This window comes from Triticum urartu, chromosome 4, assembly GCF_003073215.2.
Source record: "Triticum urartu cultivar G1812 chromosome 4, Tu2.1, whole genome shotgun sequence".
NCBI classification, from domain to species: domain Eukaryota; kingdom Viridiplantae; phylum Streptophyta; class Magnoliopsida; order Poales; family Poaceae; genus Triticum; species Triticum urartu.
This window is the reverse complement of record NC_053025.1, coordinates 48,052,504-48,069,133: the sequence shown is the minus strand read 5'-3', so window position 1 is coordinate 48,069,133 and position 16,630 is coordinate 48,052,504. Positions and strand designations below refer to the sequence as shown.

Here is a 16,630-nt window from a genome sequence, read left to right as displayed (position 1 = left end):
TGATTAGTTCACATCTCCATGTGACTAATACCCAAAGGGTTTATTAGAGTCAATAATCTAGTTCACATCGTTATGTGATTAACACCCAAAGAGTGATCATGTTTTGCTTATGAGAGAAATTTAGTCAACGGGTCTGCCACATTCAGAGCCGTATGTATTTTGCAAATTTTCTATGTCTACAATGCTTTGCATGGAGCTACTCTAGCTAATTGCTCCCACTTTCAATATGTATCCAGATCGAGACTTAGAGTCATCTAGATCGATGTAAAAAGCTTGCATCAACGTAACTCTTTATGACGAACTCTTTTATCACCTCCATAACCGAGAAATATTCCCTTAGTCCTCTAAGGATAATTTTGACCGCTGTCCAGTGATCTACTCCTAGATCACTATCGTACTCCTTTGCCAAACTCAGGTCAGGGTATACAATAGGTCTGGTACATAGCATGGCATATTTTATAGAACCTATGACTGAGGCATAGGGAATGACTTTTCATTCTCTTTCTATTTTCTATCGTGGCCGGGTTTTGAGTCTTTACTCAACTTCACACCTTGCAACACATGCAAGAACTCCTTCTTTGACTGTTCCATTTTGAACTACCTCAAAATCTTGTCAAGGTATGTACTCATTGAAAATATATCAAGCGTCTTGATCTATCTCTATAGATCTTGATGCTCAATATGTAAGTAGCTTCACCGAGGTCTTTCTTTGGACAACTCTTTTCAAATACTCCTTTATGCTTTTTAGAAACTTCTACATTATTTCTGATCAACAATATGCCATTCACATATACTTATCAGAAATGTTGTAGTGCTCCCACTCACTTTCTTGTAAATATAGGCTTCATCGCAAGTCTGTATAAAACCATATGCTTTGATCACACTATCAAAACGTTTATTCCAACTCCAAGATGCTTGCACTGTTGGGGAACGTAGTAATTTCAAAAAAATTCCTACGCACACGCAAGATCATAGTGATGCATAGCAACGAGAGGGGAGATTGTGATATACGTACCCTTGTAGACCGACAGCGGAAGCGTTAGCACAACGCGGTTGATGTAGTCGTACGTCTTCACGGCCCGACCGATCAAGCACCGAAACTACGGCACCTCCGAGTTTTAGCACACGTTCAGCTCGATGACGATCCCCAGACTCTGATCCAGCAAAGTGTCGGGGAAGAGTTCCGTCAGCACGACGGCGTGGTGACGATCTTGATGTTCTACCGTCGCAGGGCTTCGCCTAAGCACCGCTACAATATTATCGAGGATTATGGTGGAAGGGGGCACCGCACATGGCTAAGAAAACAATCATGTGGATCAACTTGTGTGTCTAGGGGTGCCCCCTGCCCCGTATATAAAGGAGCAAGGGGAGGAGGCCGGCCGGCCCTATTGGCGCGCCAAGGAGGAGTCCTCCTCCTAGTAGGAGTAGGACTCCTACTAGGAGGGGGAAAGGAAGTGGGGAGGGAGAAGGAAAAGGGGGGCGTCGCCCCCCTCTCCTAGTCCAATTCGGACCAGGGGGGAGGAGGCGCGCGGCCCACCCTGGCTGCCCTTCTCTCTCTCCACTAAGGCCCATATGGCCCATTACTTCTCCCGGGGGGGTTCTAGTAACCCTCCGCTACTCCTGTTTTCTCCGAAATCACCCGGAACACTTCCGGTGTCCGAATATAGCCGTCCAATATATCAATCTTTATGTCTCGGCCATTTTGAGACTCCTCGTTATGTCCGTGATCACATCCGGGACTCCGAACTAACTTCGGTACATCAAAACTCATAAACTCATAATATAACTGTCATCGAAACCTTAAGCGTGCGGACCCTACGGGTTCGAGAACAATGTAGACATGACCGAGACATGTCTCCGGTCAATAACCAATAGCGGAACCTGGATGCTCATATTGGCTCCCACATATTCTACGAAGATCTTTATCGGTCAGGCCGCATAACAACATACGTTGTTCCCTTTCTCATCGGTATGTTACTTGCCCGAGATTCGATCGTTGGTATCTCAATACCTAGTTCAATCTCATTACCGGCAAGTCTCTTTACTTGTTTTGTAATACATCATCTCGCAAATAACTCATAAGTTGCAATGCTTGCAAGGCTTATGTGATGTGCATTACCGAGAGGGCCCAGAGATACCTCTCCGACAATCGAAGTGACAAATCCTAATGTCGAAATACGCCAACCCAACATTTACCTTTGGAGACACCTGTAGAGCTCCTTTATAATCACCCAGTTACGTTGTGACATTTGGTAGCACACAAAGTGTTCCTTCGGCAAACGGGAGTTGCATAATCTCATAGTCATAGGAACATGTATAAGTCATGAAGAAAGCAATAGCAACATACTAAACGATCGGGTGCTAAGCTAATGGAATGGGTCATGTCAATCACATCATTCTCCTAATAATGTGATCCCGTTTAATCAAATGACAACACATGTCTATGGTTAGGAAACATAACCATCTTTGATTAACGAGCTAGTCAAGTAGAGGCATACTAGTGACGTTTAGTTTGTCTATGTATTCACACAAGTATTATGTTTCCGGATAATACAATTCTAGCATGAATAATAAACATTTATCATGATATAAGGAAATAAAATAATAACATTATTATTGCCTCTAGGGCATATTTCCTTCAGTCTCCCACTTGCACTAGAGTTAATAATCTAGATTACACAGTAATGATTCTAACACTCATGGAGCTTTGGTGCTGATCATGTTTTGCTTGTGGAAGAGGCTTAGTCAACGGGTCTGCAACATTCAGATCCGTATGTATCTTGCAAATATCTATGTCTCCCACCTGGACTAGATCCCGGATGAAATTGAAGCATCTCTTGATGTGCTTGGTTCTCTTGTGAAATCTGGATTCCTTTCCCAAGGCAATTGCACCAGTATTGTCATAAAAGATTTTCATTGGACCCGATGCACTAGGTATGACACCTAGATCGGATATGAACTCCTTCATCCAGACTCCTTCATTTGCTGCTTCCGAAGCAGCTATGTACTCCGTTTCACATGTAGATCCCGCCACAACGCTTTGTTTAGAACTGCACCAACTGACAGCTCCACCATTTAATGTAAACACATATCCAGTTTGCTATTTAGAATCGTCCGGATCAGTGTCAAAGCTTGCATCAACGTAACCATTTACGATGAGCTCTTTGTCACCTCCATATATGAGAAACATATCCTTAGTCCTTTTCAGGTATTTCAGGATGTTCTTGATCGCTATCCAGTGATCCACTCCTGGATTACTTTGGTACCTCCCTGCTAGACTTATAGCAAGACACACATCAGGTCTGGTACACAGCATTGCATACATGATAGATCCTATGGCTGAAGCATAGGGAACATCTTTCATTTTCTCTCTATCTTCTGCATTGGTCGGGCATTGAGTCTTACTCAATTTCACACCTTGTAACACAGGCAAGAATCCTTTCTTTGCTTGATCCATTTTGAACTTCTTCAAAATTTTGTCAAGGTATGTGCTTTGTGAAAGTCCAATTAAGCGTCTTGATCTATCTCTATAGATATTAATGCCCAATATGTAAGCAGCTTCACCGAGATCTTTCATTGAAAAACTCTTATTCAAGTATCCCTTTATGCTATCCAGAAATTTTATATCATTTCCGATTAGTAATATGTCATCTACATATAATATCAGAAATGCTACAGAGCTCCCACTCACTTTCTTGTAAATACAGGCTTCTCCAAAAGTCTGTACAAAACCAAATGCTTTGATCACACTATCAAAGCGTTTATTCCAACTTCGAAAAGCTTGCACCAGTCCATAAATGGATCGCTGGAGCTTGCACACTTTGTTAGCTCCCTTTGGATCGACAAAACCTTCCGGTTGCATCATATACAACTCCTCTTCCAGAAATCCATTCAGGAATGCAGTTTTGACATCCATCTGCCAAATTTCATAATCATAAAATGCGGCAATTGCTAACATGATTCAGACAGACTTAAGCATCGCTACGGGTGAGAAGGTCTCATCGTAGTCAATCCCTTGAACTTGTCGAAAACCTTTTGCGACAAGTCGAGCTTTGTAGACAGTAACATTACCGTCAGCGTCAGTCTTCTTCTTGAAGATCCATTTATTCTCAATTGCTTGCTGATCATTGGGCAAGTCAACCAAAGTCCATACTTTGTTCTCATACATGGATCCCATCTCGGATTTCATGGCTTCAAGCCATTTTGCGGAATCTGGGCTCACCATCGCTTCTCCATAGTTCGTAGGTTCATCATGATCTAGTAGCATGACTTCCAAAATAGGATTACCGTACCACTCTGGTGCGGATCTTACTCTGGTTGATCTACGAGGTTCAGTAGTATCTTGTTCTGAAGTTTCATGATCATCATCATTAGCTTCCTCACTAATTGGTGTAGGTGTCACAGAAACTCATTTCTGTGATGTACTACTTTCCAATAAGGGAGCAGGTACAGTTACCTCATCAAGTTCTACTTTCCTCCCACTCACTTCTTTCAAGAGAAACTCCTTCTCTAGAAAGTTTCCGAATTTAGCAACAAAAGTCTTGCCTTCGGATCTGTGATAGAAGGTGTATCCAATAGTTTCCTTTGGATATCGTATGAAGACACATTTCTCCGATTTGGGTTCGAGCTTATCAGGTTGAAGCTTTTTCACATAAGCATCGCAGCCCCAAACTTTCAGAAATGACAACTTTGGTTTCTTGCCAAACCACAGTTCATAAGGCGTCGTCTCAACGGATTTTGATGGTGCCCTATTTAACGTGAATGCGGCCATCTCTAGAGCATAACCCCAAAACGATAGTGGTAAATCATTAAGAGACATCATAGATCGCACCATATCTAATAAAGTACGATTACGATGTTCGGACACACCATTACGCTGTGGTGTTCCGGGTGGCGTGAGTTGTGAAACTATTCCGCATTGTTTCAAATGTACACCAAACTCGTAACTCAAATATTCTCCTCCACGATCAGATCGTAGGAATTTTATTTTCTTGTTACGATGATTTTCAATTTCACTCTGAAATTCTTTGAACTTTTCAAATGTTTCAGACTTATGTTTCATTAAGTAGATATACCCATATCTGCTTATGTCATCTGTGAAGGTGAGAAAATAACGATATCCGCCATGAGCCTCAACATTCATCGGACCACATACATCTGTATGTATGATTTCCAACAAATCGGTTGCTCTCTCCATAGTACCGGAGAATGGTGTTTTTGTCATCTTACCCATAAGGCAGTTCGCAAGTACCAAGCGATTCATAATCAAGTGGTTCCAAAAGTCCATTAGTATGGAGTTTCTTCATGCGCTTTACACCGATATGACCCAAACGGCAGTGCCACAAATAAGTTGCACTATCATTATCAACTCTGCATCTTTTGGCTTCAACATTATGAATATGTGTGTCACTACTATCAAGATTTAATAAGAATAGACCACTCTTTAAGGGTGCATGACCATAAAATATATTACTCATATAAATAGAACAACCATTATTCTCTGATTTAAATGAATAACCGTCTCGCATCAAACAAGATCCAGATATAATGTTCATGCTTAACGCTGGCACCAAATAACAATTATTTAGGTCTAATACTAATCCCGAAGGTAGATGTAGAGGTAGCGTGCCGACCGCGATCACATCGACTTTGGAACCATTTCCCACGCGCATCATCACCTCGTCCTTAGCCAATCTTCGCTTAATCCGTAGTCCCTGTTTCGAGTTGCAAATATTAGCAACAGAACCAGTATGAAATACCCAGGTGCTATTGCGAGCATTAGTAAGGTACACATCAATAACATGTATATCACATATACCTTTGTTCACCTTGCCATCCTTCTTATCCGCCAAATACTTGGGGCAGTTCCGCTTCCAGTGACCAGTCTGCTTGCAGTAGAAGCACTCAGTTTCAGGTTTAGGTCCAGATTTGGGTTTCTTCTCCTGAGCAGCAACTTGCTTGCTGTTCTTTTTGAAGTTCCCCTTCTTCTTTCCTTTGCCATTTTTCTTGAAACTAGTGGTCTTGTTGACCATCAACACTTGATGCTCCTTTTTGATTTCTACCTCCGCAGCTTTCAGCATTGCGAAGAGCTCGGGAATTGTCTTATTCATCCCTTGCATATTATAGTTCATCACGAAGCTCTTGTAGCTAGGTGGAAGTGATTGGAGAATTCCGTCAATGACGCAATCATCTGGAAGATTAACTCCCAATTGAATCAAGTGATTATTATACCTAGACATTTTGAGTATATGCTCACTGACAGAACTGTTCTCCTCCATCTTGCAGCTATAGAACTTATTGGAGACTTCATATCTCTCAATCCGGGCATTTGCTTGAAATATTAACTTCAACTCCTGGAACATCTCATATGCTCCATGACGTTCAAAATGTTGTTGAAGTCCCGATTCTAAGCCGTAAAGCATGGCACACTGAATTATCGAGTAGTCATCAGCTTTGCTCTGCCAGACGTTCATAACATCTGGTGTTGCTCCAGCAGCAGGCCTGGCACCCAGCGGTGCTTCCGGGATGTAATTCTTCTGTGCAGCAATGAGGATAATCCTCAAGTTATGGACCCAGCCCGTGTAATTGCTACCATCATCTTTCAACTTTGCTTTCTCAAGGAACACATTAAAATTCAACGGAACAACAGCACGGGCCATCTATCTACAATCAAACATAAACAAGCAAGATACTATCAGGTACTAAGTTCATGATAAATTTAGGTTCAATTAATCATATTACTAAAGAACTCCCACTTAGATAGACATCCCTCTAATCCTCTAAGTGATTACGTGATCCAAATCAACTAAACCATGTCCGATCATCACGTGAGATGAAGTAGTTTCATTGGTGAACATCACTATGTTGATCATATCTACTATATGATTCACGCTCGACCTTTCGGTCTCCATGTTCCGAGGCCATATCTGTATATGCTTGGCTCGTCAAGTATAACCTGAGTATTCCGCGTGTGCAACTGTTTTGCACCCGTTGTATTTGAACGTAGAGCCTATCACACCCGATCATCACGTGGTGTCTCAGCACGAAGAACTTTCGCAACGGTGCATACTCAGGGAGAACACTTCTTGATAATTAGTGAGAGATCATCTTAAAATGCTACCGTCAAACAAAGCAACATAAGATGCATAAAAGATAAACATCACATGCAATCAATATAAGTGATATGATATGGCCATCATCATCTTGTGCTTGTGATCTCCATCTTCGAAGCACCGTCATGATCACCATCGTCACCGGCGCGACACCGTGATCACCATCGTAGCATCGTTGTCGTCTCGCCAATCTTATGCTTCCACGACTATCGCTACCGCTTAGTGATAAAGTAAAGCATTACAGCGCAATTGCATTGCATACAATAAAGCGACAACCATACGGATCCTGCCAGTTGCCGATAACTTGGTTACAAAACATGATCATCTCATACAATAAAATTTAGCATCATGTCTTGACCATATCACATCACAACATGCCCTGCAAAAACAAGTTAGACGTCCTCTACTTTGTTGTTGCAAGTTTTATGTGGCTGCTACGGGCTTAAGTAAGAACCAATCTTACCTACACATCAAAACCACAACGATAGTTTGTCAAGTTGGTGATGTTTTAACCTTCGCAAGGACCGGGCGTAGCCACACTCGGTTCAACTAAAGTTGGAGAAACTGACACCTGCTAGCCACCTTTGTGCAAAGCACGTCGGGAGAACCGATCTCGCGTAAGTGTACGCGTAATGTCGGTCCGGGCCGCTTCGTCCAACAATACCGCCGAACCAAAGTATGACATGCTGGTAAGCAGTATGACTTATATCGCCAACAACTCACTTGTGTTCTACTCGTGCATATAACATCAACACGTAAAACCTAGGCTCGGATGCCACTGTTGGGGAACGTAGTAATTTCAAAAAAATTAATATGCACACGCAAGATCATGGTGATGCATAGCAACGAGAGGGGAGATTGTGATCTACGTACCCTTGTAGACCAACAGCGGAAGCGTTAGCACAACGCGGTTGATGTAGTCGTACGTCTTCACGGCCCGACCGATCAAGCACCGAAACTACGGCACCTCTGAGTTTTAGCACACGTTCAGCTCGATAACGATCCCCGGACTCCGATCCAGCAAAGTGTCGGGGAAGAGTTCCGTCAGCACGATGGCGTGGTGACGATCTTGATGTTCTACCGTCACGGGGCTTCGCCTAAGCACCGCTACAATATTATCGAGGATTATGGTGGAAGGGGGCACCGCACACGGCTAAGAAAATGATCACGTGGATCAACTTGTGTGTCTAGGGGTGCCCCCTGCCCCCGTATATAAAGGAGCAAGGGGAGGAGGCCGGCCGGCCCTATTGGCGCGCCAAGGAGGAGTCCTCCTCCTAGTAGGAGTAGGACTCCTACTAGGAGGGGGAAAGGAAGTGGGGAGGGAGAAGGAAAAGGGGGGCGCCCCCCCCCCTCTCCTAGTCCAATTCGGACCAGGGGGGAGGTGCGCGGCCCACCCTGGCTGCCCTTCTCTCTCTCCACTAAGGCCCATATGGCCCATTACTTCTCCCAAGGGGGTTCCGGTAACCCTCCGGTACTCCGGTTTTCTCCGAAATCACCCGGAACACTTCCGGTGTCCGAATATAGCCGTCCAATATATCAATCTTTACGTCTCGGCCATTTTGAGACTCCTCATTATGTCCGTGATCACATCCGGGACTCCGAACTAACTTCGGTACATCAAAACTCATAAACTCATACTATAACTGTCATCGAAACCTTAAGCGTGCGGACCCTACGGGTTCGAGAACAATGTAGACATGACCGAGACATGTCTCCGGTCAATAACCAATAGCGGAACCTAGATGCTCATATTGGCTCCCACATATTCTACGAAGATCTTTATCGGTCAGACTGCATAACAACATACGTTGTTCGCTTTGTCATCGGTATGTTACTTGCCCGAGATTCGATCATCGGTATCTCAATACCTAGTTCAATCTCGTTACCGGCAAGTCTCTTTACTCGTTTCGTAATACATCATCTCGCAACTAACTCATTAGTTTCAATGCTTGCAAGGCTTATGTGATGTGCACGAGAGGGCCCAGAGATACCTCTCCGACAATCAGAGTGACAAATCCTAATCTCGAAATACGCCAACCCAACATTTACCTTTGGAGACACCTGTAGAGCTCCTTTATAATCACCCAGTTACGTTGTGACATTTGGTAGCACACAAAGTGTTCCTTCGGCAAACGGGAGTTGCATAATCTCATAGTCATAGGAACATGTATAAGTCATGAAGAAAGCAATAGCAACATACTAAACGATCGGGTGCTAAGCTAATGGAATGGGTCATGTCAATCACATCATTCTCCTAATAATGTGATCCCGTTTAATCAAATGACAACACATGTCTATGGTTAGGAAACATAACCATCTTTGATTAACGAGCTAGTCAAGTAGAGGCATACTAGTGACGTTTAGTTTGTCTATGTATTCACACAAGTATTATGTTTCCGGATAATACAATTCTAGCATGAATAATAAACATTTATCATGATATAGAAATAAAATAATAACATTATTATTGCCTCTAGGGCATATTTCCTTCATGCACCAGTTCATTGATGGATCGCTGGAGTTTGCACACTTTGTTAGCACCTTTAGGATTGACAAAACCTTATTGTTGCATCATATATAACTCTTCTTTAAGAAATCCATTAAGGAATGCAGTTTTGACATCCATTTTCCATATTTCATAAAATGTGGCAACTGCTAACATGATTCGAACAGACTTATGAGCATCGATATGAGTGAGAAAATCTCATCGTAGTCAACACCTTGAACTTGTCGAAAACATTTTGCGACGATTCGAGCTTTGTAGATAGTAACACTACTATCAGCGTCCGTCTTCCTCTTGAAGTTCCACTTATTATCAATGACTCACTGATCATCAGGCAAGTCAATCAAAGTCCATACTTTGTTCTCATACATGGATCCCATCTCAGATTTCATGGCCTCGAGCCATTTTGCGGAATCTGGGCTCATCATTGCTTCCTCATAGTTCGTTGGTTCGTCATGGTCTAGTAACGTGACTTCCAGAATAGAATTACCGTACCACTCTGGTGCGGACCGTACTCTGGTTGACCTACGAGGTTGGTGGTAACTTGATTTGAAGTTTCATGATCATCATCATTAGCTTCCTCACTAATTGGTGTAGAGATCACTAGAACTGATTTCTGTGATGAACTACTTTCCAATTCAGGAGAAGGTACGATTACCTTATCAAGTTCTACATTCCTCCTAATATCTGCAGCAAAGTGTTTAGTAGCAAAGTAATATGATAGTAGTAGTAACGTAGCAAAAGTAATATTTTTGGTGTTTTGTAGTGATGATAACAATAGCAACGAAAAAGTAAATAAGCGAAGAACAATATAGGGAAAGCTCGTAGGCAATGGATCGGTGATGGAGAATTATGCCAGATGCGATCGATCATGTAACGGTCATAACCTAGGGTGACACAGAACTAGCTCTAATTCATCAATGTAATGTAGGCATGTATTCCGAATATAGTCATACGTGCTTATGGAAAATAACTTGCATGGCATCTTTTGGCCTACCCTCCCGTGGCAGCGGAGTCCTAGCGGGAACTAAGGCATATTAAGGCCTCCTTTTAATAGAGTACCGGAACAAAGTATTAACACATAGTGAATACATGAACTCCTCAAACTACGGTCATCATCGGGAGTGGTCCCGACTATTGTCACTTCGGGGTTGCCGGATCATAACACATAGTAGGCGACTATAGACTTGCAAGATAGGATCAAGAACTCTCATATATTGATGAAAACATAATAGGTTCAGATCTGAAATCATGGCACTCGGGCCCTAGTGACAAGCATTAAGCATAGCAAAGTCATAGCAACATCAATCTCAGAACATAGTGGATACTAGGGATCAAACCCTAACAAAACTAACTCGATTACATGATAAATCTCATCCAACCCATCACCGTCCAGCAAGCCTACGATGGAATTACTCACGCACGGCGGTGAGCATCATGAAATTGGTGATGGAGGAAGGTTGATGATGACGATGGCGACGGATTCCCCTCTTTGGAGCCCCGAACGGACTCCAGATCAGCCCTCCCGAGAGAGTTTAGGGCTTGGCAGCTACTCCGTATCGTAAAACGTGATGAATCCTTCTCCCTGGTTTTTTTCTCCCTGAAAGTGAATATATGGAGTCAGGGTTGAGGTCGGTGGAGCATCAGGGGGCCCACGAGGCAGGGGGCATGCCCAGGGGGGTAGGGCACGCCCCCCACCCTCGTGGACAGATGGAGGCCCCCTGACGTGGATCTTCCTTCTAGTATTTTTTTATATATTCCAAAATAATTCTCCGTTGATTTTCAGGTCATTCCGAGAACTTTTATTTCTGCACAAAAATAACACCATGGCAATTCTGCTGAAAACAGCGTCAGTCGGGTTAGTTCCATTCAAATCATGCAAGTTAGAGTCCAAAACAAGGGCAAAAGTGTTTGGAAAAGTAGATACGACGGAGACGTATCAACTCCCCCAAGCTTAAACCTTTGCTTGTCCTCAAGCAATTCAGTTGATAAACTGAAAGTGATAAATAAAAACTTTTACAAACTCTGTTTGCTCTTGTTGTTGTAAGTATGTAAAGCCAGCATTCAAGTTTTCAGCAAAGATTATGAACTAACCATATTCACAATAACATTTAGGTCTCATCTTTACTCATATCAATGACATAATCAACTAGCGAGCAATAATAATAAATCTTGGATGACAACACTTTCTCAAAACAATTATGATATGATATAACAAGATGGTATCTCGCTAGCCCTTTCTGAGACCGCAAAACATAAATGCAAAGCACCTTTAAAGATCAAGGACTGACTAGAAATTGTAATTCATGGTAAAAGAGATCCAGTCAAGTCATACTCAATGTAAACTAACAGTAATGGATGCAAATGACAGCGGTGCTCTCCAACTGGTGCTTTTTAATAAGAGGATGATGACTCAACATAAAAGTAAATAGATAGGCCCTTCGCAGAGGGAAGCAGGGATTTGTAGAGGTGCCAGAGCTCAGTTTTGAAATAGATACGAATAATACTTTGAGCGGTATACTTTCATTGTCAACATAACAACCAAGAGATGGCGATATCTTCCATGCTACACACATTATAGGCGGTTCCCAAACAGAATGGTAAAGTTTATACTCCCCCTCCACCAACAAGCATCAATCCATGGCTTGCTCGTAACAACGAGTGCCTCCAACTAACAACAGTCCCGGGGGAGTTTTGTTTGCAATTATTCTGATTTGATTTGCATAAAGCATGGGATTGGGCATCCCGATGACCAGCCATTTTCTCGTGAGTGAGGAGCGGAGTCCACTTCTCTTGAGAATAACCCGCCTAACATGGAAGATACAGACAGCCCTAGTTGATACATGAGCTATTCGAGCATACAAAACAGAATGTTTATTTGAAGGTTTAGAGTTTGGCACATACAAATTTACTTGAACGGCAGGTAGATACCGTATATAGGTAGGTATGGTGGACTCATATGGAATAACTTTGGGGTTATGGAATTGGATGCACAAGCAATATCCCCACATAGTACAGGTGAAGGCTAGCAAAAGACTGGGAAGCGACCAGCTAGAGAGCGACAACAGTCATGAAATGCATTAAAATTAAATCAACACCAAATGCAAGCATGAGTAGGATATAATGCACCATGGTCAAATCAACTTCCGGGTTCTATTCTCTCTCGTTTCCAAGTCTGCACTTGTTGTTTTCCTGACAATAGTAAGATGTCAATCCTATTAACCTTCATGAATTTTGCTTCAGCATGAAGTGACACATTTCATTATTTGAGTTTGAAACTATTGTTTTAAAAAACAATAATTATTTAGTAACACTAATATTTCTTGAATAATTAGTTTGACCACAGTTTGACCACAGTTTGACCAGATTTGACCAAAATTCAAAATAACTGAAATAATTATTTAGTAACACTAATATTCTAGAATAATTAGTTTGACCATTGTTTGACGACAGTTTGACCACTGTTTGACCAGATTTGACTAGTAATTTTTTCGATTTTTTCCACTCTAGATCTTAAAAGCCCCGTAACTTTTTTTCTGTTAGGTTTTTGAGGATTTTGAAAATGTTTAACGGGGTTCCCCCAGTTAAATTCAGATGTAACTTTTCGAGTAGATGATTTTTCATATAAATTTTTTTTAATCCGAGTTCGTATGCAAAAGTTATGCCCATTTTACAAATTCCAGAGAGATTTTGCAAATAAAGTCGAAATTCATATTTGTAAATTTTCCCAACAAGTAGACCACATATCACATGGGAAACTTATTTTATTTTATTTTTTTGACATTTCCATCATTTTCTTTTGTTTTTTCTAAAACTGAAAAGGCGATCCACCGGGGGGGGAGAGTTTGAAAATGGGACCTTTAGTACCGGTTCGTGCCATGAACCGGTACTAATGTCTCAAAACCCATTAGTATCGGTTGGTGGCACCAACCGGTACTAAAGGTCTAACCTTTAGTCCCGGTTGGTGCCACCAACCGGGACTAATGGGCATCGCACCCTTTAGTCCTGGTTCGTGGCACGAACCGGGACTAAAGGGCCCAGGTGAACCGAGACTAATGCCTTAGCCGCATGAACCGGGATAAATGCTCACGTTAGTCCCGGTTCTTGACTGAACCGGGACTAATGTGAAAACTGCCCCGTGACCAAAGCCCTGTTTTCTACTAGTGTATAGATCTATAACATAGATATGCAAATACTATCAAGACTAAGTTCATAATAAATTAAAGTTCAATTAATCATATTACTTAAGAACTCCCACTTAGATAGACATCCCTTTAATCATCTAAGTGATCACGTGATCCATATCAACGAAACCATGTCCAATCATCACGTGAGATGGAGTAGTTTTCAATGGTGAACATCACTATGTTGATCATATCTACTATATGATTCACGCTCGACCTTTCGGTCTCAGTGTTCCGAGGCCATATCTACATATGCTAGGCTCGTCAAGTTTATCCCAAGTTTTTTTGCGTGTGCAAAACTGGCTTGCACCCGTTGTATGTGAACGTAGAGCTTATCACACCCGACCATCACGTGGTGTCTCGGCACGACGGATCTTTGGCAACAGTGCAAACTCAGGGAGAACACTTGTACCTTGAAATTTGGTGAGAGATCATCTTATAATGCTACCGTCGAACTAAGCAAAATAAGATGCATAAATGATAAACATCACATGCAATCAAAAAATGTGACATGATATGGCCATGATCATCTTGCACCTTTGATCTCCTAAATTTCTTTCTTTTTGTCGTTGGGCAAGGAGCAATCCATTCAGCACTTTCCGATGGGGACCAAAAGCCACTGGGCTACCAAGCAGTCGGATTCAGTTCAGTCCCGTTTTCAAGATCCGGTTCAGTGTTTGGGGATGGCTTGGTCCAAGCGCGAGCGGTACCAAATCGAGGCAAACTCTGAATACTAGATATGACCCAAAAATAACAGGGGTCAAGGTCGGCCAGTGAGACGATGGGAACCAGATTTGAACTGGTGACATGAGGATTTTCAGTCCTCTGCTCTACCAACTGAGCTATCCTGATCTTTTCTTGTGCATCATCCTAGTAGAGTATTTGTATCTATGTCAATTAAAAGTACCGTCATGATCTCTATCGTCACCGGCATGACACCATGATCTCCATCATCTTGATCTCTATCAACGTGTCATCATATGGTCGTCTCGCCAACTATTGCTCTTGCAACTATTGCTATCGCATAGAGATAAAGTAAAGCAATTATTTGGCGCTTGCATCTTATGCAATAAAGATACAACCATAAGGCTTCTGCCAGTTGCCGATAACTTCAACAAAACATGATCATCTCACACAACAATTTTGTAGCGACCAGACCTCAAACGGACCAATCTCTGTGCTCAAGTGTCATCCCTGGATCAGTAATGCTGACACCACACAGTACTCGAAGGATTTATAACAGAGTAGAGTAGCAATCACACACTTATTACATCGAGTGTCTCAAAAGAGAACTTAATTACAATAAATATGGCTTAAGGCCATCTAATGACGATAACAACGGAAGGCTTGAAGATAAGTGAGTCCATCAACTCCAACGGCATCACTTAGTATAGAACCACGACCTAAAAGCACCTACTGTCGTCTGAAAAGTCTGCAACATGAACGTTGCAGCCGAAACGGGTCAGCACATGGAATGCTGGCAATGTAACACATAGAGAGCAATAAAAGAATAGGCATATACTATATGCATATTTGGCTGGTGGAAAGCTCTATGGTTACATTTTGCGTAAAGCCAATTTTTCCCTACTGCAAAGGAATAAATTTTATTTAACTATCATGGTAGTTTGTTAAACATTGAGAGTGTAGACACCCTCTCAATCCCAATTAACATCATCATTAAAACCCAACAAAATTAATTAGAGTAACATGATGAGATTCACATGATAATCCAAGTACTAGATACTCAAGATGTCCATAACCGGGGACACGGCTAACCATGATTAGTTTATACACTCTGCAGAGGTTTGCGCACTTTTCCCCACAAGACTCGATCTCCTCCGTCTCCGTTGGGATTCTCGCACTACATGATGTTTGAGAAACAGATGACCGAGACATAGTCTTTCAGAAGCGCTAGCACCTTACGATCGGGTAGACCGTTACACCTACTTTCCCCTACATCTGTTAGTCTACCACTGTAAGAGTTTGCACAACTTAGTCAACTATGCTAGATCCCATAGTAGCTTGTGGCTGCACACGGAAGTTTCTAGCATGAATAATCTCATGATCCCTTTGAGCCTGGGTGGCGGTCCATAAAGAAAAACAGGCAATCGCTGGAATACCCAGGTGCCTCAATCCACCCAGATGTGTATTTAAGTTGCCACCTTAGATAAACCATTAATTTAACAATCTCACATCTGTCATGGATTTCACTCACCCAATCCACGTCTACTAGCATAGCATGGCATAATAAGCAAACATAGAAGTAACTCCCAAAGGTTTGATAATAAATAGGTAATAGGTACTACCTCAACTACTTCCCAAACCCACAATTTAATTAGATCATAATCATGCAATGTGTGAGGATTAATCTAATGCAATAAAAACTGGGTAGTAGGGGGTATGATCAACGTGTTACTTGCCTTACTGATGATCCGCGAAACCTAGTGATTCGAAGTAGCAAGCGGTGCACTCCGGGTACTCTATCGCAAACAAACAAGCATACAATAAGTACTCCACTAATGCACATGTAAAACTCAAATAAGAGATCTAACCAGATAGTTCAACTTAAGAACTCCGGTTGGCAAAAAAAAGAACCGAATCGAACGAAACCACGAAAGACAAACGGCAAAAGAAACAGGCTTCGTTTACTATTCTGGATCTAGGGCAATTTTACAAAGGCAAAAACTTGTTTGAGTTGGTTAATCGGAAAGAGAGTTTGGAGATGAAACTCTAGGCGCTTGAATCGCCTGATTCCGATAAACAAGCGAAAAGTTATACTAGAACGAAAATCGGATCAGGAATCGCGGTCAGAAAAATCGCGGATTAAATCC

The 16,630-nt window shown here is 42.1% G+C and overlaps 1 non-coding gene across 1 annotated transcript; it reads right to left on the bottom strand.

Moving 5' to 3' along the window:
* Window positions 1-14,578: 14,578 nt before the first annotated feature.
* On the bottom strand, window positions 14,579-14,652 carry TRNAF-GAA. Its single transcript has one exon. It is a non-coding gene; the product is annotated as a tRNA-Phe (tRNA).
* Between the last annotated feature and the right edge of the window lie 1,978 nt (window positions 14,653-16,630).